The 24,377-nt window shown below is 44.0% G+C and overlaps 1 protein-coding gene and 1 pseudogene across 8 annotated transcripts in view; both read left to right on the forward strand.

Moving 5' to 3' along the window:
- Positions 1-24,377, forward strand: part of SPTBN5 (spectrin beta, non-erythrocytic 5) — a 278,824-nt gene that overhangs the window by 124,040 nt on the left and 130,407 nt on the right. The gene's annotated exons all lie outside the window — the stretch shown is intronic.
- On the forward strand, positions 4,855-4,964 carry LOC130296065 (U2 spliceosomal RNA; annotated as a pseudogene).

A 24,377-nucleotide genomic window follows, 5' to 3' on the forward strand; every position in this document is an offset into this window, starting at 1 on the left:
ACTGAAAAGAATTCCAGAAAGAAATACAACTTCCTCTGCAGCAAACAGCAGCTGATAAGTACTGGATAAAGATGGATTATAATCTAATTATTAATTGATTATAATCCATCTTGATTATTAATTCACTTTAGAGATGGAATTGCATCCGGTATGGACCCCAAAAAATCTTGGAGTGCTTCTTTAAGGGACCACTGGGAAACTGGTAAATTTTCAATAATTCAATTACAGATTTTTAGTTCCCTTATATTTTATGTATATCGGCCTTCTTCTTCGAGGGGACCACTTCCACATTTATTCATATCATTGTGTTGTTTTTTTGTTTTTATATTATTTGTATATACACTGTATTAATAATGTTCCCTTTACATTAGAGACTTGTTCCTTCTGGTCCACACCCTTAACACTGATGCCATCTTGTCTCCTATTTCAGGCTCTGGTCTATGCATGTATAACAGTACCAGTTGTGTAAAAGTGTCACTTGTGATCGTCCTGTTGATAGATAAGACTGGAGTGAATGGTTACATGAGGAATTGTATGTGCGGGTGACTTCTAAGTTTGCTCTGATTAGTGCCTATTTATAGAAACTGGAGTATCATACCCTTTGTTGTGTCTGCTGGCTAAGTGTTGTAGAGACTATGAAATTGGTAATAAATGATTTGCAGCCTTCAACACATCTGTAATATGGGGAAAAAATGATATATTTGTTTATATTCCTAATGAAAAGATTTGAACAGTCTTGGTGGTTGCAAATCTAAGCTGAGAGACTTGATGCCACTTTTACTCACATTTTTCAGGTAATCCAATGGTAGCAGGAATATAACCATAATCAACCGTGCAAATTTGTCTCAGGTTCATGTTCTCCTTACATGGGGACATGTTTCCCAGTCCTTGATTTCTGAGGGACAACAAATTTCGTTTTACATACTTTGACCTAGGCATAGTTTTCACATCAAATAATTGCCCAGTAGCCCATTAACAATTACTGGCATATTCTAGGGCCGGCTTTAAACTCAACTTTTATTACCGTCAGGGCATTGGACTTGTTCCTGTCAGGGACCCTACTTAGCTACCTCTCACACTGTACCTGGCTCCCCACCAGGACATGGGATTCCATCTCAGCCCCAAAATTGGTCCTAACTACAGCCTTTGGCGGCCTACCTAAATATTGTTGTAGACCAAGTGCATCCTTCATATCTGTGATATCTCTTAATGGCAATGGGCTCTTTCAGCAGTATAATGTGCACTGGGCCACACTGCAAAATGTGTTCAGGAATGATTTGAGGAACATGACAAAAAGTTCTAGGCAGCGGCTCTTAATGAGATCAGACAGACAGACTATGGGGACCTACTCTTTACTCCTTTCTTTCCCTTAAAGGAGCACTGTGGTGCAGTAGGGGATAAGTGTCTGATCGCGGGGGTCTTCTGGGACCCCCTGCGATCTTCTGCACGACACCCCAGCTCTCCCAAGGAACAGACCGTGTTGACCCCTGCATGAACCGGCGGCCGGCACGCCCCCTCTGTGTATCTCTATGGGAGAGCCAGCGATACCTGAACACTGTATCTCCGGCTCTCCCATAGAGATACATGGAGCCGGCATGCCGTGCAATAGTTTGCAGACCTGGTTTCAGCGGACCCTCCCTGATCAGACACTTATCCCCTATTCTTTGGATAGTGTACATAGGTGTAGAGGAAGCCAGGGGCGTACCTAGAGCATTTGGCACCTGGGACGGACCCTGTGTTTGCCCCCATCCCCCCCAACCCAAGAAAGTAAGAAAACACGCACAAACTTTTTTCAATGTTTTCAATAATATTTATTGCACAAATGCAGGAGTTTTGCAGAAGGGGGCCAGGACAGGGGTTTTGCAGAAGGGGGCCAGGACAGGGGTTTTGCAGAAGGGGGCCAGGACTGGGCTTTTGCAGAAGGGGGCCAGGACAGGGGTTTTGCAGAAGGGGGCCAGGACAGGGGTTTTGCAGAAGGGGGCCAGGACAGGGGTTTTGCAGAAAGGGGCCAGGACAGGGGTTTTGCAGAAGGGGGCCAGGACTGGGCTTTTGCAGAAGGGGGCCAGGACAGGGGTTTTGCAGAAGGGGGCCAGGACAGGGGTTTTGCAGAAGGGGGCCAGGACAGGGGTTTTGCAGAAGGGGGCCAGGACAGGGGTTTTGCAGAAGGGGGCCAGGACTGGGCTTTTGCAGAAGGGGGCCAGGACAGGGGTTTTGCAGAAGGGGGCCAGGACAGGGGTTTTGCAGAAGGGGGCCAGGACAGGGGTTTTGCAGAAAGGGGCCAGGACTGGGCTTTTGCAGAAGGGGGCCAGGACAGGGGTTTTGCAGAAGGGGGCCAGGACAGGGGTTTTGCAGAAAGGGGCCAGGACAGGGGTTTTGCAGAAGGGGGCCAGGACTGGGCTTTTGCAGAAGGGGGCCAGGACAGGGGTTTTGCAGAAGGGGGCCAGGACAGGGGTTTTGCAGAAGGGGCCAGGACAGGGGTTTTGCAGAAAGGGGCCAGGACAGGGGTTTTGCAGAAGGGGGCCAGGACTGGGCTTTTGCAGAAGGGGGCCAGGACAGGGGTTTTGCAGAAGGGGGCCAGGACAGGGGTTTTGTAGAAGGGGGCCAGGACAGGGGTTTTGTAGAAGGGGGCCAGGACAGGGGTTTTGCAGAAGGGGGCCAGGACAGGGGTTTTGCAGAAGGGGGCCAGGACAGGGGTTTTGCAGAAGGGGCCAGGACAGGGGTTTTGCAGAAGGGGTCCAGGACAGGGGTTTTGCAGAAGGGGGCCAGGACAGGGGTTTTGCAGAAGGGGGCCAGGACAGGGGTTTTGTAGAAGGGGGCCAGGACAGGGGTTTTGCAGAAGGGGGCCAGGACAGGGGTTTTGCAGAAGGGGGCCAGGACAGGGGTTTTGCAGAAGGGGGCCAGGACAGGGGTTTTGCAGAAGGGGGCCAGGACAGGGGTTTTGCAGAAGGGGGCCAGGACAGGGGTTTACACATAAAAACCTGCACACCCCCTTAATAAAAAAAATAACACCTGAACACCCTCATTAATTGGAATTCCCTGCACACCACCTTAATAAATTAAACACTGCACACCCCCTTAATAAAATAAAACCATGTACACCCCTTAATAAAATAAAAACCATTAACTCCCCCCTTTAATAAAATAAAACCCAGCACACCCCCTGATAAAACCCATTAAAGGGGTACTCCGGCCCTAAGACATCTCCCCTATCCAAAGGATAGGGGATAAGATGTCTCACCGCGGGGGTCCCGCCGCTGGGGACCCCCGCAATCTTATATTCGCCACCCACCTGTTTGAGCTGCACGTCGTGATATCACGATACTCCGGCCCATGGTCGCCACCCGGCTGTTTGTGAGCTGGCACCACGGCGTGCAGCTCAAACAGGTGGTTGGCAAATACAAGATTGTGGGGGGTCCCCAGCGGCGGAACCCCTGCGGTGAGACATCTTATCCCTTATCCTTTGGATAGGGATAAGATGTCTCAGGGCTAGAGTACCCCTTTAACCCCCCCTTAATAAAACCCCTTAACCCCCCTTAATAAAATAAAACCCAGCACACCCCCTTAATAAAATAAAACCCAGCACACCCCCTTAATAAAATAAAACCCTGCACCCCCTTAATAAAATAAAACCCATTAACCCCCTTTAATAAAACCCCTTAACCCCCCTTAATGAAACCCCTTAACCCCCCCCCCCTTAATAAAATAAAACCCTGCACCCCCTTAAAAAAATCACTTTCCATCTGCACCAAATAGAAACAAATCCAAAGCCTCATCAATAAAATGAACAAATCCTGCACCCCCTCCCTTACCCCCACCTCTAATTACACCCCCTCCCTCCCCCCCTTAATTACACCCCCTCCCTCCCCCCCTTAATTACACCCCCTCCATCCCCCCTTAATTACACCCCCTCCCTCCCCCCCTTAATTACCCCCCCTTAATTACCCCCTCCCTCCCCCTTAATTATCCCCCATCCCTCCCCCTTAATTACCCCCCCTCCTACCCCCCTTAATTTCACCCCTTCCCTCCCCCCCTTAATTACACCCCCTCCCCTCCCCCTTAATTACACCTCCTCCCTTCACATAGAATTATTTACTTACATTTTGATGATGCCTCCGACCGCTGGTGATGGATCCTTCCGCTCCTTTAAAAGATCCGTGAAGGCGGCGTCAGTGTCGTGACGTCACGTTGCGTGCCACCGCAACACTCCTCCCCCTGCTGCTCTGACTCCACAGATGCAGGCGCCGGGCGGAAATGCGTCACAGTGAAGCAGTGGATGGGGGGTGACTCCGTCATGGCACTCCCCTTGTGAGTGGCACCCGCCCCCCCACCTTGGTACGCCACTGGAGGAAGCATTATTAATAACCCTGTAGCATATGGAGACTATGAACAAGTCATTCATATAATGTAAATTTGCCTTACCCCATTACTAAATCCTTCTGTTCTATCATTCACCCTGTGATCGTGTCCTACCAGGGTAAAATACAGTGTTTTGTGGGTTTAAATGGACCAAAGGCAAAATATCCCAAAATGAAAATCCCCAAGCTTCCTAAACAGAGACCATGTATGAATTACCCTACATTTACCTACAGTGGACTAGTATTAGATACTATTATTTACAAAAAGCTAAGAAATGAAGTAATTTATGGTTATGTCATGCGGACACTGATGCTAATTAATGTGCAGGACTTTATATGTGAACTAATCCTAATGCACATAGACTTTGAATTAATTTGCAAACCGCAGTATGTGCACTGAGGTGAGTGAATGAGGACACTAAGGCAAGCTAATGTGCAGGATCCTATATACACTACTATGCATGTATGGTATAGGAAAGTATAAATGTGTACTATGTCCTACGCTTCTCGGCCTTTTGGCTAAGATCAAGTGTAGTATCTGTTCTTATCAGTTTTCATGCTTGTGGGGATGGGTGCTGCATGGAGGATGCAGGTGTATCAGGGCTTTCCGGGGCTGGCTCTGAGGAATCAGCTCGACGGCTGCCCCGATGTGTCCTGTTCCCTCCAGGTCTCGCCATGAGGCTGAGAGGGTCTAGAGCCGAGGTACTTTTGTGCCTCGGAGAGTGGTGACCCCGAGGTGCCGAAACTCACTGGGAGGATGGACTCACTGAGTTGAAGCACGGGCACCATGATCTCTTCACCTTGTGGCACTCACCTCTTGATTCCCGGCCTTCTGGCTAGGATCAGAGAAATTTTTATAGATCCGGCCGGATGTCTGGGCAGTATATCTGCACACATTCACTTATTTATTTATTTTTGTCTCACTGTGTCACTTTTTGCGTGTTGTGTGTTCACAGGATTTGTCAGGATGCGGTAGCCCTTCTGGGTGTCCCTCCTGGCGGTCTAGGGGAGGTGTGTGTGGCCATTAGGTTCCGCACCTCCCTGCAAACACCCCGGGTACTCTTTGGCAGAGTACCTACCGTTATCGGCTCTGCGGGCAGATACCTTGGCTAACGCCAAGGGGGATGCCGGGAGCATTTGTGGTCCCCTAGTAGCTTCGGCGAAAAGGGACATCGAACCTGGAACCTCGCAGGTACCTTTTGGTCCGGAGGCAAAGGGTAAGGTTTGTTTGGGGGGGCCTCTCTCCTATCGGAGAAGGGCTTGCGATAGACCGCATCCTTTGTGCACGTTTTTTTTTTAGTGTAACACGTTTGCACTTTTTCTTGCACTTTGGGTGATTCGAGAGCACGTTCCTCGGCTTTAAAAAAAAAAAAAAAAAAAACTATGTCCTAAGAATAATTTGCTGGATATAACTGATACACAGATCAGTGCAATATAATACACTTGGTGTACAGTTATCCTTTGTACTGTAAAGAGTTTTAGGTGTTGACTTGACCTCCAAGTTCTTCAGATCTCAATCTGATTTAGAACATTTACAGTACAACAAGTGTACCGTATTTTTCGTCCTATAGGATGCACCGGCGTATAAGACGCACCCAATTTATAGGTGCAAAATCTAAAAAAATAAAGATTTTGAACCCAATAGTGGTCTTCAACCTGCGGACCTCCAGATGTTGCAAAACTACAACTCCCAGCATGCCCGGACAGCCGTTGGCTGTCCGGGCATGCTGGGAGTTGTAGTTTTGCAACATCTGGAGGTTCGCAGATTGAAGACCACTGCATAAGAGGTAATACTCACGTGTCCCCGCCGCTCCGGACCCGTCACCGCTGCCCTGGATGTCGCTCCATCGCTGTCGCCGTGTCCCCGTCGCTCCGGAATGTCTCTGCTGCCGACCGGGTATCCTCGCTCTCCGTCACCGCCATCACGTCGTTACGCACGCCGCCGCACGTAGGCGACGACGTGATGACGAGGAAGGAGAGCGCCGGCCATACAGGGGATCCCTGAACGGAGAAGACACCGAGGAGGCAGGTAAGGTCTCTCCCGGTGTCCTGTAAGCACTAACCCGGCTATTCAGTTGGGCTGTTCGGGACCGCCACAGTGAAATCGCGGCAGTCCCGAACAGCCCGACTGAACAGCCTCTTAGTGTCACTTTCCCTTCAGACGCGGCGGTCAGCTTTGATCACCGCGTCTGAAGGGTTAATACAGGGCATCACCGCGATCGGTGATGTCCTGTATTAGCCGCGGGTCCCGGCCGTTGATGGCCGCAGGGACCGCCGCGATAGGGGTGTATTCGCCGTATAAGACGCATCGACTTTTTCCCCCCAGTTTTGGGGAAGAAAAAGTGCATCTTATACGGCGAAAAATACGGTAGTTGACTAAAGTTTATGGTCAAGCTTTAGAAAATGTTGCTCCAATGCTGAGAAAAGGGCAACTTTTCTGGTATAGCATGTCCTTTTATACAGTCTGAAGAGAGAGAGGCTTATTTTTGGAATGTTATTCACTTGCCTAATGTAGTTAACATGGAATTTTCCTTTCAGTACTGAATTGAGTCACCATAACTTCATTTATATTGCATATGATTTATGTTGGCAGCACAAGTTATAGCAAAGAGCAGAAACAATAGGGTTCCAACTATATATCCATGTGGGAGGAGAAAGGCAAAGATGTATGTGCAGCTGAGGGGTGCTCTTTGCCAGAAACCATTTTAATACTTTGCTGGATTATCTATATCATTCCCTTCCATCATTCTATTCTCCTATTACAAATAAAGTGCGTCTGTTCACTATTGCGAGGTTGGGTGGACCCAGTCACTACATCATCTGCCAATGTTTATAAACCATTCAACTAAATTATGATTTAAATTCTTAATTTTATGGATACTTAAAGTGAACCAGTTACTTAATTATTAATTAATTATAGGTGATGCTGGCTACAGACCTCAGGATACAAACAAGAACCACTCTATTTACTTAAACCAAGTAGAATATAGTGAGGATCTGAAACACAACTTTTTTTTATACTTCTTTATAGAAAACTTTAAAGGGGTAGTTGAGCAATAAACATTTTTAAACCTGGTCAAGGAGGGGGGGGGGGGGGGTGTAAGTAAAAAAAAAAAAATAAAAAAAAAAATCACTTACACTATCGCTCACGCCCATGCGGACAATCAGGGCCTGGACATTGTTGCGACTGCTGACTGTATGACAGGCTTGTGACATCACCAAACCCGGAAGAGTAGGACTGCGGGCAGCAGAGCTCCATTATACTTGTGGCAGCACGGGAGCTTTTCTCCCTGCCAGGTTTTAAAAATAAGTTTTTTGATGGACTGCCCCTTTAAGTACATTTACCAGAGAAACTTTGAAAACACTTTGCTTATGTTTTACAAATCTGGAGATTGTCTTATTTTATACTTCAGACACATCCAGAGCTCTATTCACAATTGAGATGAATGAATACTTTGAATTTGTCAGCACTGTGCTGACAGATACACCCCTACCCTCCTGTATAGGTCAGACAACTATATCTGTAAACACTTATATCTCCCATAATGCAAGATAGTCAGTCACACCATTACCTACTGAATCTACAGGGTGGGCCCTTTATGCTGGGAGTTGTAGTTTTACAACAGCTGGAGGCACCCTGGTTGGGAAACACTGCCTCAGCAGTATAATCCTATGGTAGTGCTTTAGGGTCTGCAAATCAAGTGACTGGTTGCGCTGTCACTTGATTTGTCACTTGAGATGTATGCTGTAGCAATCAGAAGATCAGGGATGTTGGACTACTTGCTGTTTCAGCAAAATATATTTATATCATTTTATAATTTAATTTCTCCTTTGTATTTTGTCTTTGGAGCACAGTTGTATTATGTAGTTCTTGTCAACCTCCCAATTTCTTATTACAGAGGTCATTGAACTTTCGCAGTCTTGGTTTAGCCTGTGCCATTTGTTCCTGCTGAGTCATGAGATTGATAGGGAGGGGATTCTACAAACTTCATTGGAGGCTTTGTGATCAGTGTAAAGATGAAAACATCTCTGTTGAAAGCTTATTTTTAAATTGCTTTCTGCCCGTCCAAACCAAATGTCAGGATTGACGTACTTGTTTTGCACCTGATCTGGCAAGTATACCACATTTTTCAGCAAGAGAATGCTTTGCTGCAAGGGGGTCGGAGACTAAATCAGTAGATTTATTTGCTGCCATTTCATGAAGCTCATGAATATATATATATATATATATATATATATATATATATATATATATACTCCAGTTGCTTCCCCTGTTGAGCTTCGTATAGAGAAGGTTACAGTATATGAAAGTCACAGTTGTTTACAATCGCTTGTCCCAGTAGCTCCGGGTCAGGATGCAAAAAACAGAACGCTGTGTTCTAGCTCCACACTGTAAGTGTCAGGATTTCTTCATAAATAATACATTAATGACTAATATACATCCATAAATAATGTAGCAGTAAATTATTACTGACAGAGCTCTGCGGAGCCATAGACTGGGGAGGGAAGACAACATAAGTATTAGAGGCTTCCAAGTTGGCAGTGAGCGAGGTTTGAGACTGAGCATTTCACCTTCAGTAAGCAGGATTGTAGTCAATGAATTTAAGGACGTGTATTATTACTTTGATAAAAGTTAAAGCGGTACTCTACTTCCCCAGTGTTCGGAACATTTAGTTCCGAACGCTGGGTGCAGGCTGCGGGTGTCGTGACGTCGCACCACGCCCCCTCAATGCAAGTCTATGTTCCCAACACTGGGGAAGTGGAGTACCCCTTTAACCCCTTAACGACGCAGGACGTATATTTACGTCCTGCGCCGGCTCCCGCGATATGAAGCGGGATCGCGCCGCGATCCCACATCATATCGTGTCGGTCCCGGCGCTCATCAACGGCCGGGACCCGCGGCTAATACCACACATCGCCGATCGTGACGAGGTGCGGTATTAACCCTTTAGAAGCGGCGGTCAAAGCTGACCGCCGCTTCTAAAGCGAAAGTGAAAGTGACCCGATAAAAACTTCAGATCACGGCGCAAAAAATGAGTCCTCATACCGCCCTGTACGTGGAAAAATAAAAAAGTTATAGGGGTCAGAAGATGACATTTTTAAATGTATACATTTTCCTGCATGTAGTTATGATTTTTTACAGAAGTGCGACAAAATCAAATCTATATAAGTAGGGGATCATTTTAACCGTATGGACCTACAGAATAATGATAAGGTGTAATTTTTACCGAAATATGCACTGCGTAGAAACGGAAGCCCCCAAAAGTTACAAAATGGGGTTTTTTCTTCGATTTTGTCGCACAATGATTTTTTTTTCCGTTTCGCTGTGCATTTTTGGGTAAAATGACTAATGTCACTGCAAAGTAGAATTGGCGACGCAAAAAATAAGCCATAATATGGATTTTTAGGTGAAAAATTGAAAGGGTTATGATTTTTAAAAGGTAAGGAGGAAAAAACGAAAGTGCAAAAACGGAAAAACCCTGAGTCCTTAAGGGGTTAAGGGTGGAGGAGGTACTTGTCAAGCAGGCGCCGGTTCTTTAACCATTACTTAGGGCTGTTTTTTTCCGCTGTCCTGTTCCCACTGCGGAAATTCCGCTAGCAGAATTCCGACGCTGAATTCCTTTCCGCTTGAAGAAAGAAAGGGGGAGATTTATCAAAACCTGTGCAGAGAAAGAGTGGTGCAGTTGCCCATAGCAACCAATCAGATTGCTTCTTTCATTTTCCACAGGCCTCTAAAGAGGCCTGTGGAAAATGAAAGAAGCAATCTGATTGGTTGCTAAGGGCAACTGCACCACTCTTTCTCTGCACAGGTTTTGATAAATCTCCCCCAAAATGTTCATTCTTCAAGCGGAATCCGCGAGCAGAATCCAATAGAAGTCAATGGTAAAAAAAAAATAAAAATTCTGTCCGACATCGTTTTCGAGCGGAATTCAGAAAAGTAGAATTAATTAGCCTCCTCCTTCATTCCGCTTGAATTCCGCTTGACGGATAAAATGACAGAAGTTATTCCTCATGAATTCCTCAGTGTGAACGCACCCTTACAAGGTACCAGAATCTGGGATCTGTGATACAAATGGCATTAATCTATCAGTGATGGTGAGGAGCTGTATTCAAGAGGGAAAAAAAAGACCGAACACATATTAAAAGGTGAAAAATACGTGTTTATGAAACTTTTATGTTTCGCAGATAAATATTTTAAGTGTTAAAGTATACAAAGAAACAAAAAGCAATACTAGGATGCATGCAGAAGTAATGTAGCGAGCAAATGACAAATGCCCCTTGCAAAGAGGCAAATTCCACATACGGTACCTCATCACTAGTGTTGAGCGGCATAGGCCATATTCGAATTCGCGAATATTCGCGAATATATGGACGAATATTCGTCATATATTCGCGAATATTCGCATATTCGTTATATTCTTGTTTTATTTTCGCATATGCGAACATTCCCGTATACGAAAAATTAACATTTGTGAATATCAGCATATACATATACAAAATTTTCGCATATGCGATTTTTCGCACGCCAGTCTCACACAGTAGTATTAGAGCCTTCTTTACACCACACAAGCTGGAAGCAGAGAGGGGTGATCACTGTGATGTGTACTGTGGAAAAAAAAAAAAAAAAAAAAAATGAATATTCGTAATTACGAATATATAGCGCTATATTCGCGAAATTCCCGAATATGCGATATTCGCAAATAATATTCGAATTGCAAATATTCGTGAGCAACACTACTCATCACTATGAAAAAAGTTAAAGCAAAGAATTGAAGGAAAAGGTGAAAGCGAGGAGGACACCAGGAAAAAGAGCACACGAAAAGTAAGGGAAAGACGGGAGGGGGAGAAGGAAACAAATAAAGGATATATACCACAGTTGTTACCTTGACATTACATAGTTTCTTTGTCATCCTTGCTAAATTGGTACTTAAAACCCCATCCACCAATTTGTACTTAAAACCCCATAATGAGAATGTGAACATTTTTGAAATGTTAGCAAATGTATTTAAAAGGTACTTAGTACTTAGCTAAAGTCCCATTGGCTGGGATTCCAGCCAGAGGTGTAACTTGTATCTTCTGGGCCCCTGATGCAAAATCTGCAACAGGGCCTTATGTGCCAATTATAATACTGGTCTCTTATGGGGCAGATGTGCTTTGGGGCCTTCTTAGGCACAAGGGTCCCCGATGTGACTGCTACCTCTGCACCCCCTATAGCTATGCCCCTGATTCCAGCTTCCAGTCTTCTTAATGATGAGTACTTACGTTTTACACATCTGGATTTGGGGGTCTATTGCCATATACTTCTCTCTGTCCCAGCCGCTGAAAAACACCCCCACAGCATGATGCTACCACCATGCTTCACTGGAGGGATTAGGCGGATGTTAAGCAGTGCCTGGTTTCCTCCAGACATGACACTCGGAATTGAGCCCAGAAAGTTAAAGGGGTGTTCCAGGAAAAAAACCTTTTTATATATATCAACTGGCTCCAGAAAGTTAACCAGATTTGTAAATTACTTCTATTAAAAAATCTTAATCCTTTCATCACTTATAAGCTGCTGAAGTTGAGTTGTTCTTTTCTGTCTAAGTGCTCTCTGATGACACCTGTCTCGGGAACTGTCCAGAATAGAAGCAAATCCCCATAGCAAACCTCTTCTACTCTGTGCAGTTCCCGAGACAAGCAGAGATGTCAGCAGAGAGCACTGTTGCCAGACAGAAAAGAACAACTTAACTTCAGCAGCTGATAATTATTGGAAGGATTAAGATTTTTTAATAGAAGTAATTTATAAATCTTTTTAACTTTCTGGAGCCAGTTGATATTAAAAATTTTTTTTTCCTGGAATACCCCTTTAAATATTGGTTTCATTAGACCAAATAATCTTGTTTCTTGTGTTCTGGGAAATTTCAGTGCAGAAGAATTTTTTTAGGCCCTTCTCCAGATCTTTGTCTCCACACAATCCTGTCTCTGAGCTCTACAGACAGTTCTTTCTACCTCTTGGCTCAGATATGCATTGTCAACTGTAGGACCTTATATAGACAGGGCTGTTTCTTTCCAAATCATGGCCAGTTAACCCCTTCCCGCTATAGGACGTATGCATACGTCCAATCATCCGACACGTTCGCACAATTGAACGTATGCATACGTCATAGCAATCTCCTGCACTGCCGTGGGCAGCGCAGGAGATCGGCGACGGGACCCGGCTGTTAATTACAGCCGGAGTCCCGCCAGAGCGGCGGTCCCGGCAGCATTAACCCCCTAGATGCCGTGATTAGTCCTGATCACGGCATCTATGGTGTTGACAGGGGGAGCGCTCTCCCCCTGTTCTCCAACGGCGGTGCCGCGATATAATCGCAGGTCGCCGTTGGTTGCTATGGCAGCAGGAGGTCAGATCATGACCTCCTGTATGCCTGCTACGGAAGTCTGTGAGATCCAGTCAGAGGCTGTACAGTGTGCAGCTCATCAGGTCATACTGTGCTGCAGTACAAATGTATTGCAGCATAGTATAACCTGTAAAAAGTGTAAAAAGTTAAATAAAAAGTTCTTCAATAAAAGTATGAAGTATAAAAAAATGCCCCTTTCCCAATAAAAGCCCTGTATTATCACCAAAAAAATCAAATCTTATACATGATTGGTATTGCCACATCCGTAATGACGTGTACTATAAAACTATAATGTAAATTATCCCGCTCGTTGAATGCCGTAAAAAAAAAAAAAAAACACATAATAGAAAAAGGGCAAAATTCTCATATTTTGGGACAAATAGCGGAATAAAAAAAGATCAAAAGGTAGCACGTAGCACAAAAATGATACCAATGAAAATTTCAACTCATCCCGCAAAAAATAAGCCCTTACTCAATGGCGTCGGACGAAAAATAAAAAAGTTACGGCTGTTGGAAAATTAATGGCAGAAAAATAATTTTGCTCAGAAAAGGAAAAAGAACATAGAAAGCTATATAAAATGGTTATCACCATAATCGTACTGACCCACAGAATAAATATAACATCACTTTTACCGCACAGTGTACACAATAAAAAAAAAAAACGCCAGAAATTTTCCAGTTTTTCACAATATTTAGAAGTTTTTCACAAAGAATGCTGCATGTGTCAACAAAAATGCACCACTTATATAAAGTACAATATGTACCAAAAAAAGGATATCAGAATCGCTCCGCTCAGAAAAAGTGTTCTGAAGTTATTACCATTTAAAGAGATACATGTCAAATAAAATAAAAAAAAGAGCCTGGTCATTGAGGTAAAAGATGGGTCCGTCCTGAGGGGGTTAAACACCATAAGACGGACCAACAAACGCCTCACATGCAACCATATATAGCCTGTGGACATCACATTGTCCCGTGTGGCTAAAATCTCACGTGCTTCTAGGAAGGTTCATGACAATGTATCTGGTTTTTAACACAAACCATCTGCTTGGTACTTTCCTACACAGGTGTCAGAACTTACTACAGGTGACTCTGATCAAGGTGTGGAAACATCTGAAAGATAAACAAGAGAAATATGAAGCCCACAGAGCAAAATTTTAAAGGGGTACTCCCCTGGAAAACTTTTTTTTTTTTTTTTTTTTTTTTTTTTTTTTTAAATCAACTGGTGCCAGAAAGTTAAACAGATTTGTAAATTACTTCTATTTAAAAATCTTAATCCTTCTAGTACTTATCAGCTTCACAGGAAGTTATTTTCTTTTTGAATTTCCTTTTCAGTCTGACCACAGTGCTCTCTGCTGACACCTCTGTCCATTTTAGGAACTGTCTGGAGAAGGAGAGGTTTGCTTTGGGGATTTGCTCCTACTCTGGAGAGTTCCTAAAATGAACAGAGGTGTAAGCAGAGAGCACTGTGGTCAGACAGAAAGGAAAATCAAAAATGAAAGAACTTCCTGTGGAGTAAATACGAGTGGATAAGTACTAGAAGAATTAAGATTTTTAAATGGAAGTCATTTACAAATCTGTTTAACTTTCTGGCACAAGTGGATTTAAAATATATATATATATATTCCAGGGGAGTGCCCCTTTAAGTGTCCTAGCAAAGGGTCTGAATACATGTGTCTGTGAAAATTTCCTTTAAAGTTTTGGCAAACTTATTAAAAAGGAAAATCATTCTGTTTTTATTTTGTTATTATAGGGTATATATATATATTTTATTTTAGCACAAGGAATCAATAAAAAAAAATGTGAAAAAAAGGGAAAGGGTCTGGAGACTTTCCAAATGCTTTGTATGTATCCCATGTTTGAATTGTGACTCTAAAGTATAATGGGTGGGCTGTGAAATGAGAATCTCTTTGACCTTTGGCTAGTGCAGCCATTCATAATGGTAACATAATTACCTCTAAATGACAAGACTTTACTAGGTGCCTGTTACTTTCGGAGGCTTTGAGAAACCTAACCCTCTCCTGCCTCTCGCGTGTCTCCTTATGGGTTGTAACCATTGCCTGGGACGACAGAGTGTAATACTGTAAGTTATACTGTGGTTAGGAGAGTAGAGCAGAATATTTTCTCGAATATTGCTCCTGGAAACTCAATTTAGTACATATGAAGTAGATTCCTATAAATGCAAGAGAAATAAAGGCAACTGCACTCACCATTCAGTGAAAAGGGTTTCTTCACTGTAGTCCATTAGGCATTGACAGCAATGGGACAAGTACAACAAGGAGCGGAGGCAGAGGTGGTTACGGGACATAACTGTTTCGCACAGTAATTGTGCTTCCACAAGCCGACACCTCGGAGTCCCGCCAAAAAAGATCACATTGTCCCGTGTGGCTCAATCGGTGTCGGCTTGTGGAAGCACAATTACTGTGCGAAACAGTTATGTCCCGTAACCACCTCTGCCTCCGCTCCTTGTTGTACTTGTCCCATTGTTGTCAATGCCTAATGGACTACAGTGAAGAAACCCTTTTCACTGAATGGTGAGTGCAGTTGCCTTTATTTCTCTTGCATTTATTCCATTGCTTGTAGCTGCTGCAGTGCCGGTGTGAGGTGTTTTTTTGCGCCCCTGTAGATCCATGCGTCCGCTCCTCCCCCAGCTCTCCGAACATTTCCGAAGCTAGAACTGGGGGAGGGCATAGCAAGGGGAGGGAGGAGGTTCACGCCCCCTCCCTCATCTCCCCTCTCTGAGCTCGGCTGGACGCAGATCTCTACGGCACGCCCCTTCCCTGAGGACATAGATCGCCACGGCAGGTCCCCTCCCTCATCTCCCCTCCCTGAGGACGTAAATGTCCACGGCAGGTCCCCTCCCTCATCTCCCCTCCCTGAGGACGTAAATCTCCACGGCAGGTCCCCTCCCTCATCTCCCCTCCCTGAGGACGGAGAGCAGTGCTCCCAATGAGCTCTATGTGTAAAGGGGGACATACTGTACGGGCTAAAGGGGGACATACTGTGGAGATCTACGTCCTCAGTTCGGAGAGATAAGAGAGGGGGCGTCTACTTCTCCCCATAGAGATCTGCGTCCAGCCGAGCTCAGGGAGGGGAGATGAGGGAGGGGGCGTGAACCTCCCCCAGTTCTAGCTTCGGAAATCTTCGGAGAGCTGGGGGACGAGGGGACGCATGGATCTACGGGGGCGCAAAAAACCACCTCACACCGGTTCTCACTTCTTCTGTGTGAAGTAGATTCCTGCTCCTTGTCCGACTGTACTCCCAGGAGCTCTTGCAGTAGACCCAGGATCTGAAATAAAAATGTGACTGGCCATTACTGGGGGGGTTCCCGATTTGTTTGGGGGGAATTTATTGCACAAATTTATTTATTTATTGCACAAATTATTAACCTGACCTGCTATGAATGGGTCACAGAATAAATACTATTATAGCAAGATACACTTGCTCTATATACCTGGTTGATGCGACCTTTAGGACAATAGTTGGTATGCCACAGGTAGTGTAGTCTGACACTGGTCTTAGTATTATATGAATGCTCGATATGTATGTGGTGGAAGAGAATCATTCATTAGGACTATTGAAGTGTAAAAAAAAAAGGTTATAAGAACATAATAAAAATAAACATATGTGGTATCACTGCGTGCCTAAATGTCTGAACTATAAGAATATAATGTTAATTAAACCACACGGTCAATGGCGTATACGTAAAAAAATACCCAAGACCAAAATTGTGTATTTTTAGTCACTTTGTATACTCGATCAAATAGTCCCATCAAAACAAAATTGGCACCGATGAAAACGTTAGATCATGGCGTCAAAAAATAGCCCTCATTCCACCCTGTATACGGAAAAATAAAAATGTTATAGGGGTCAGATGAGGACAATTTTAAACATACAAATTTTTGGTGCATGTAGTTATATTTTATAGTAGTAAAATAACAAAAAACCTATATACAATGGGTATCATTGTAACGTATGGAACTACAGAATAAATATATGGTGTCATTTTTCCCGAAAAGTGCACTTCGTAGAATCGGAAGCCCCCAAAAGTTACAACATGGTGTATTTTTTTTCCAATTTTTCCCCACACACAAATATTTTTTTTCTCTGGGTTCCCCGTAAATTTTGTGGTGAAATGATTGATGTCGTTACAAAGTACAATTGGTGCCACAAAAAATAAGTCCTCATATGAGTCTGTAGGTGCAAAATTGAAAGCATTATGATTTTTAGAAGGTGAGGAGGAAAAAACTAAAGTACAAAAACAGAAAAACCCGTGGTCCTTAAGGGGTTAAAGGGGTAGTCCAGTGGTGAAAAACTTATCCCCTATCCTAAGGATAGGGGATAAGTTTGAGATCGCGGGGGGTCCGACCGCTGGGGCCCCCTGCGATCTCTCTGTACGGGGCCCCGGCTCTCCGCCGAGATAGCGGGTGTTGACCCAGGCACGAGGCGGCGGCCGACACGCCCCCTCAATACATCTCTATGGCAGAGCCGGAGATTGCCGAAGGCAGCGCTTCGGCTCTGCCATAGAGTTGTATTGAGGGGGCGTGTCGGCCGCCGCCTCGTGCGGAGATCGACACGCCCCCTTCCCGCGTGCTGCCAACAGCACAGGCACGGCGATGGGGTTTCACTCCTCTGTTGCCCATCCTTTGTGCTCCCTGTCTATAACATGGAGTTCTATTGCGGAGCATGTGAGCGATACATGTCACTCTACCTCTCCAACGCCCAGGTCAGAGACACCCGAGGCGGACAGAACCCCTGTAGCATAAGGCAAAAAGTTATACAGTGGTCCCTCAACATACGATGGTAATCCGTTCCAAACGGACCATCGTTGGTTGAAACCATTGCATGTTGAGGGATCCGTGCACTGTAAAGTATAGGACAGTGGTCTACAACCTGCGGACCTCCAGATGTTGCAAAACTACAATACTCAGCATGCCCGGAATTGTAGTTTTGCAACATCTGGAGGTCCGCAGGTTGTAGACCACTGTTAGAGGAAGTTGTACTCACCTGTCCCCTCCGCTCCGGACCGTCACCGCTCGTCACCGCTGCCCGGGATGTCGCCCTCCATCGCTGTCGCCGCGTCCCCGAGGTGTCCCCGACGCTCCGGAAAGGCCTCTGCTTCCCTGGCATCCGCGCTCTCCATCGCCGCCATCACGTCGCTACGCACGCCGCTCCTATTGGATGATGGGACGGCGTGCGCAGCGACGTGATGACGTCGATGGAGAGCGCCGACGATGTAGGGGATCCCGAAGAGGACGCGCCGGAGCCCCGAGGACAGGTAAGTGATCGTCAGCGGACCACACGGGGCACCGTAAACAGCTGTCCGGTGGCAGCTGAAGCAGTCAGCGCTGCCGGATAGCCGTTTATGCGATGGCCCCGACATACAAAAGCATCGAATGTTGATACTGCCTTCAACATGGCCTCTGAGAGTGATCGTATGCTGAAATTATCGTATGACGGGGCCATCGTAGGTCGGGGGGTCACTATGTATGAATCGGTTAAACTCTTTTTTCTCTATAATATGATGCCACTAGATTAGATAGCATTTCCATGATGACAAGTTTCCTTTTAAATAGCTATTGATTACCAAGACATAATACAGTACCATAAATGGTGGAAAATCCATGTGTTTCATTCAGAAGGCTCAATGGTTCCTTATACAGTTGGATTCTCTGCCCCATATCTGCATCAGTATTACGTCATGTATAGCAAGATTTAAGGTCAAGGGTCTTTGGTGACACTCTTTGGCTGTTTACAATTATGTACACCATTCCAGAACAGCATTTTGGGGAGATTTGTCAATACCTGTGGATTTGAAAATTTGACCAGTTGCCCATAGCAACCAATCAGATCACTTCTTTCATTTTGCAGAGGCTCTGTTAAAAATGAAAGAAAAAACCTGATTGGTTGCTATGGGCAACTGGTTTTGATAAATCTCCCCCATTGGCCCTCATTTACTATTCTAAACCCGACCTCTTTTGTCGGGTTTTTTTGTCGCATCTTTGTCTGCACCATGTCGCAGACATCGTGCGCCAGTCTGCGACACGATGCAACATTTTTTCCCGACGGACCCGATGTGGATTCTCCCAAACCCGAAAAAGGGGCGTAACCCGACATTTCTGAGCTTTCCCACGTATTTATAAAGGTTTCCAACCCGAATTTGTTGTATTGTTGTGGATTTTTTCCCGACAGCTCAGAGGAGTTGGAAACCAAAACCCACGTGCGACAAACAGGATGCGACATAATAATAAATACCAGGGGGAAAAAGCAGTCGGGTAAGAAAGCAACATAGACTTACAACTCGATTTTCTTAGTAAATGAGGGCCATTGTGTTTGCACTTTCTGTACTTTTGATCCGATTATTTTCTTTACAAGCGCAGTATGAGGGAAAAACATTTTTGGAATATTATTGAAGCATTAGAATTGTAGAAAATGGACTAAACTAGAACTGTTACTCTGAACTAGAGATGTCCCTACTTAGGTTGTAATCTCTGATGCCAGCTCTGTACTAGAAACTATAACCTAAAAACTGCATCTCTCCACAATTCTCTGCAGACACACTCAGCACAACCTTAAAGAGTACCTGTCACCAAATACAACTTTTAATATAGTATTCCTTGTGTAATTAGAAGACACTTTCCCATTCACTTGCTTTTTAAATTATCAACATAAATATGTTTAAAATGTAATATAAAAAACGGCCACTAGGTGGCTCTGTTCTGTTCCCTGCCACAACTAATACAGTGAGTTCAGTCTCCTCCCGGCGTGGCAGGAGTCCAAACTCAGGAAGTGCTTCTCAGCACTGAGCTTTATTGACAGCTGAACAGAAAGTGAACGCTCCACAGATTCCACAAAGACTCCCTGCTGAAGGAGAGCCTCACTAATAACACAACACAGACTGAAACATGCACAGAGCCTGAGGTCTTCTATTCATCACAATGCTGCAACAATGTGAGGGCAGAAGTTGTCCCCCAGCAGGCTTCAGTGATGTCATGCTTTCTGGGAAATGCCCACTTTCTCCTGCTGGGAAATTGCACTATGCGAGCAAGAATAAAGGTAAGATACACAGCTTTTTAAAGGTCTGAAATTGTTTGTAAGGGCAGGAGGGGTGTTAGGAGTAGTTAGGGAACATAGGCTGAGGTAGTTGAGAACAGTTTATTTGGTGACAAATAGTTTTTAAGAAAGAACTAATAAACCCTAAACATACACTTTGTAAAATCAACATTAAATGTGACATTAAGATAATAGGTCAGTGTCATTTTGTTGTGTCTTACATTCTGACAGCTGCATATAGCACCCTCAGTTAGGAAAGTACCAAGCAGATGGTTAGTGTAAAAACCAGATACATTGTCATGAACTAAGTCTTAAATCGCCTCTTACTAAATTCTGTCACCTTCCTAGCAGCATGTGAGATTTTAGCCACATGCATGTGGTAATGCGATGTCCACAGACTTTACAGTGGAACGTCAGGTGTCTGTAGGTACATTTTAAGGTACTTTTTAAGGTATGCCTCTGTCCGTGTCAGGAACTGTCCTCAGAGCAAACCCATCCTTCTCTGGACAGTTCCTGACATGGACAGAGGTGTCAGCAGAGAGCACTGTGTCAGACAGAAAAAAAAATTCAAAAAGAAAAGAACTTTCTCTGTAGTATACAGCAGCTGATGAGTACTGGAAGGATTAAGATTTTTTGATAGAAGTAATTTACAAATCTGTATAACTTTCTGGCACCAGTTGATTTAAAATAAACTGTTTTCCACCAGAGTACCCGTTTAATGTACTATTGTGTTTTAACCTGTTGGGACGGAGGGCGTACCTATACGCCCTTTGCCTACTCCCTTTCTATAACGCGGGGCCATGCCGTGGCCCCACATCATAGCGAGTCGGGCCTGGCCTCTAACAATGGCCGCGACCCATGGCTAGTAGCGTGCGGCACTGATCGCGGTGCCGCATGCTATTAACCCTTTAGACGCGGCATTCAAAGTCGTTCTAAAGTGAAAGTAAAACATTGCCGGTTAGCTCAGGGGGCTGTTCTGGATCACCGCTATGAAATCGCGGCATCCCGAACAGCTTACAGGACAGCAGGAGGTTCCCTTACCACCTTCCTCGCTGTCCGATCGCCAATTTGACAGCTCCATGCCTGAGATCCAGGCATGAGCAGTCAAGCGGCAGAATCATTGATCAATGGTTTCCTATGAGAAACCATTAATCAATGTAAAAGATCAGTGTGTGCAGTGTTATAGCCTTCTATGGGAGCTATAACATTGCAAAAAAAAAAGGGGGGGGGGAGTAAAAAAAAGATCATTTAACCTAATAAAAGTTTGAATCACCCCCCTTTTCCCATAAAAAAAAACAAACTGTGTAAATAAAACTAAACATATGCGATATCGCCGCGTGCGGAAATGTCCCAATTATAAAACATATAGTTAATTAAACCGCACGGTCAATGGCGTACACGCAAAAAAATGAAGAAGTCCAAAATAGCGTATTTTTGCTCACTTTTTATATCATGAAAAAATGAATAAAAAGTGATCAAAAAGTCCAATCAATACATAAATGGTACCGCTAAACACTTCAGATCACAGCGCAAAAAAATTAGCCCTCACACCACCCCGTACACGGAAAAATAAAAAAGTTATAGGGGTCAGAAGAGGACAATTTTAAACGTATATATTTTCCTGCATGTAGTTATGATTTTTTCCAGAAGTGCGACAAAATCAAACCTATATAAGTAGGGGATCATTTTAATCGTATGGACCTACAGAATGAACAGAAGGTGTCATTTTAACTGAAAAATGTACTGTGTAGAAACGGAAGCCCCCAAAAGTTGCAAAATGGCATTTTTTTCTTCAATTTTGTTGCACAATTATTTTTTTTCTGTTTCGCCGTCGATTTTTGGGTAAAATGACTGATGTAATTACAAAGTAGAATTGGTGGCACAAAAAATAAACCATGATATGGCTTTTTAGGTGCAAAATGTAAAAAGGTTATGATTTTTAAAAGGTAAGGAGGAAAAAGTGCAAAAACAGGAAAACCCACCGCCCCCAAGGTTTTAATGAGGCATCGTAGTCTCTTATAATATAGCAATGTTGATAAGGCATGCCACAATTTTACCATAATTCTATTCCAAAGTCTTATGATCAGCCCCTGCAAGTTCTCTAATGGTAGCAATCGCTTCTTTATACACAGGGAAGACATTAATGACAGGAACGTTTTCCCATAGCATCGTTGTGACACCACTTTTATGACTGGCTGCAGAAAGTCATGCAACTGTGTGTATCAGCAGCCTGCAGAAAAGCTGAGTTAACAGACTTAACATTCAGGACAAGAATTAGTTTCTCATTTGTCCTACAAGCCAATGTGACAGGTTGGGCATTCTGCCAGCTTCTTAGGTTTCACCCCAGCTCTTTAAGGCTGCAGCCCCACTTAACATAATTTATAACAAGAGTATTTAGCCACATTACATTCTGTAGGCAGTGGTCATTTGTACCCCCAATGCGTTGATTTCTTATTTTTTTGTTTTTTTAATAGAAAAAATTAAGAACAAAGGCCCTTCATGGTGAAGGAAAACCAGTACACCGGATAAGGGTCAAACTAAAAACCGCTTACCCAATTCAGTTGTGTAGCCACATACAAAACAATGAAATGCGTGTAAATGAAAAATCCCATCCGCAGCCTTCCTGTGACCCAACCTATAGGTGCAAACGAACTTCAAAAGAAACCAGGAATTTAGACAGCGCTGGACCGGAACAGGGCTCTCACCTGGAGGAAGTAACGTGTACCTTTATTGACCAACATGCAACGCGTTTCGCTGCGTATGCGCAGCGAAACACATTGCATATTGGTCAATAAAGGTACACGTTACTTTTCCTCCTGGTGAGAGCCCTGTTTCTGTCCAGCGCTGTCTAAATTCCTGGTTTTGTTTGGTTAATAAAGGTAAACTTTACCTTATCCCGGTGAGAGTCCTGTTCCTGTCCAGCGCTGTCTAATTTCCTGGTTTTATATGAAGTTCGTTTGCTGCTTAATTGAAAAAAGGAACCAAAAAGGCCATGTATACATTGATAAATCTGCATGGCTGCATTATGCCTTGGTATAAAATTGGGGTACAAACGTGCAGTACAGACCCATGAATTTTTATTGGTGCCATATAATATTTCTGTATACATGAACCCTAGGGTTAAAGGGGTACTCCGCTGGGAATTTTATTTTTATTTTTTTAAATCAACTGGTGGCAGAAAGTTAAACAGATTTGTAAATTACTTCTATAAAACAAATCTTACTCCCTCCAGTACTTATCAGCTGCTGTATGCTCCACAGGAAGTTCTTTTCTTTTTGAATTTCTCTTCTGTCTGACCACAGTGCTCTCTGTTGACACCTCTGTCCATTTTAGGAACTGTCCAGAGTAGGAGCAAATCCCCATAGCAAACCTCTCCTGCTCTGGACAGTTCCTGACATGGACAGATGTGTCAGCAGAGAGCACTGTGGTCAGACAGAAAGGAAATTCAAAAAGTAAAGAACTTCCTGTGGAGCATACAGCAGCTGATAAATGCTGGAAGGATTAAGATTTTTTAATAGAAGTCATTTACAAATCTTTTTAACTTTCTGCCACCAGTTGATTTAAAAAAAATAAATAAAAGTTTTCCAGTGGAGTTCCCCTTTAAGCTTACAGCCAGAAAAAAAAACATATAGCTGTTTAACCAGCTTGTACAAAAAACAACTAAATTGTGCAATATATATATAGAGTATATCTGACTTAAATGGGCACTTTCATTAAAACTAATTTTTGCTATTGCACTTTCTAATATACTTTGTTTAAAAAAAAAAGATGTTTTCTATGTTTTATTTGTGTTTAAAAAAGCTGCCACTAGGTGTCTCCCTACTTGTCTAGAACACATTCCCCCCCCCCCCCCCCTTTTGCACAGACTTTGGACTCCTGCTGGCCTGGCAGAAGTCTAAACAGTCTGGCGTTCTGAGGGGGGGGGGGTGCAGCCTTAGCCAATCATAGCTCATCTCACACTGAACTGCTGTTTGCTGTTGGTTGCAGAGTAAGGGAGGAAGTTCTCCCCTTTATGGCTTCCGATGATGTCACACCTGCTGGGGAACGCCCCTTCCCAGTCTGTGAACCTGAGGCAGAGCAGAAAATACAGAGCAATATCAAGGTAGAAAACTTAAAAAATAATAAAAATAGAGGCAGGGGGGATTTATCATGATGGGGGGGATTATAAAATGTATCAAGTTAATGAGAGATACTCTTTAAGCACAAGATATATCTGGTCTGTAGTGCTATTCTTACTGTCAAAAATATTGGAGCCCCTAAAGACACCTAACAGACCACATTATAAGTCATTAGGATCTAAAGGACAGTAGTATTAATATTCATTGGTTTCACTTTGAGTTTCGTCTCAGAAGCCACAATGCCAGAACCTAACCCCCCAGGCTTGGCATATGAAATCCTTTTAGATATTATGCATGTATTATATCTGCTCAGGGGCAGCACAGTGACTCAGTGGTTAGTACTGTTGCCTTGCAGGGCTGGGGTACTCAGCTTTTCTCCCACACTCCAAAACATACGGATAGGGACCCATTTGAGTGTACACAGTACAATGCTGCGGACTTTGCTGGTGCTGAATAAGTAAAGAAATATTAACTAT

The sequence above is a fragment of the Hyla sarda genome, chromosome 11 (genome assembly GCF_029499605.1).
Source record: "Hyla sarda isolate aHylSar1 chromosome 11, aHylSar1.hap1, whole genome shotgun sequence".
Taxonomy (NCBI): domain Eukaryota; kingdom Metazoa; phylum Chordata; class Amphibia; order Anura; family Hylidae; genus Hyla; species Hyla sarda.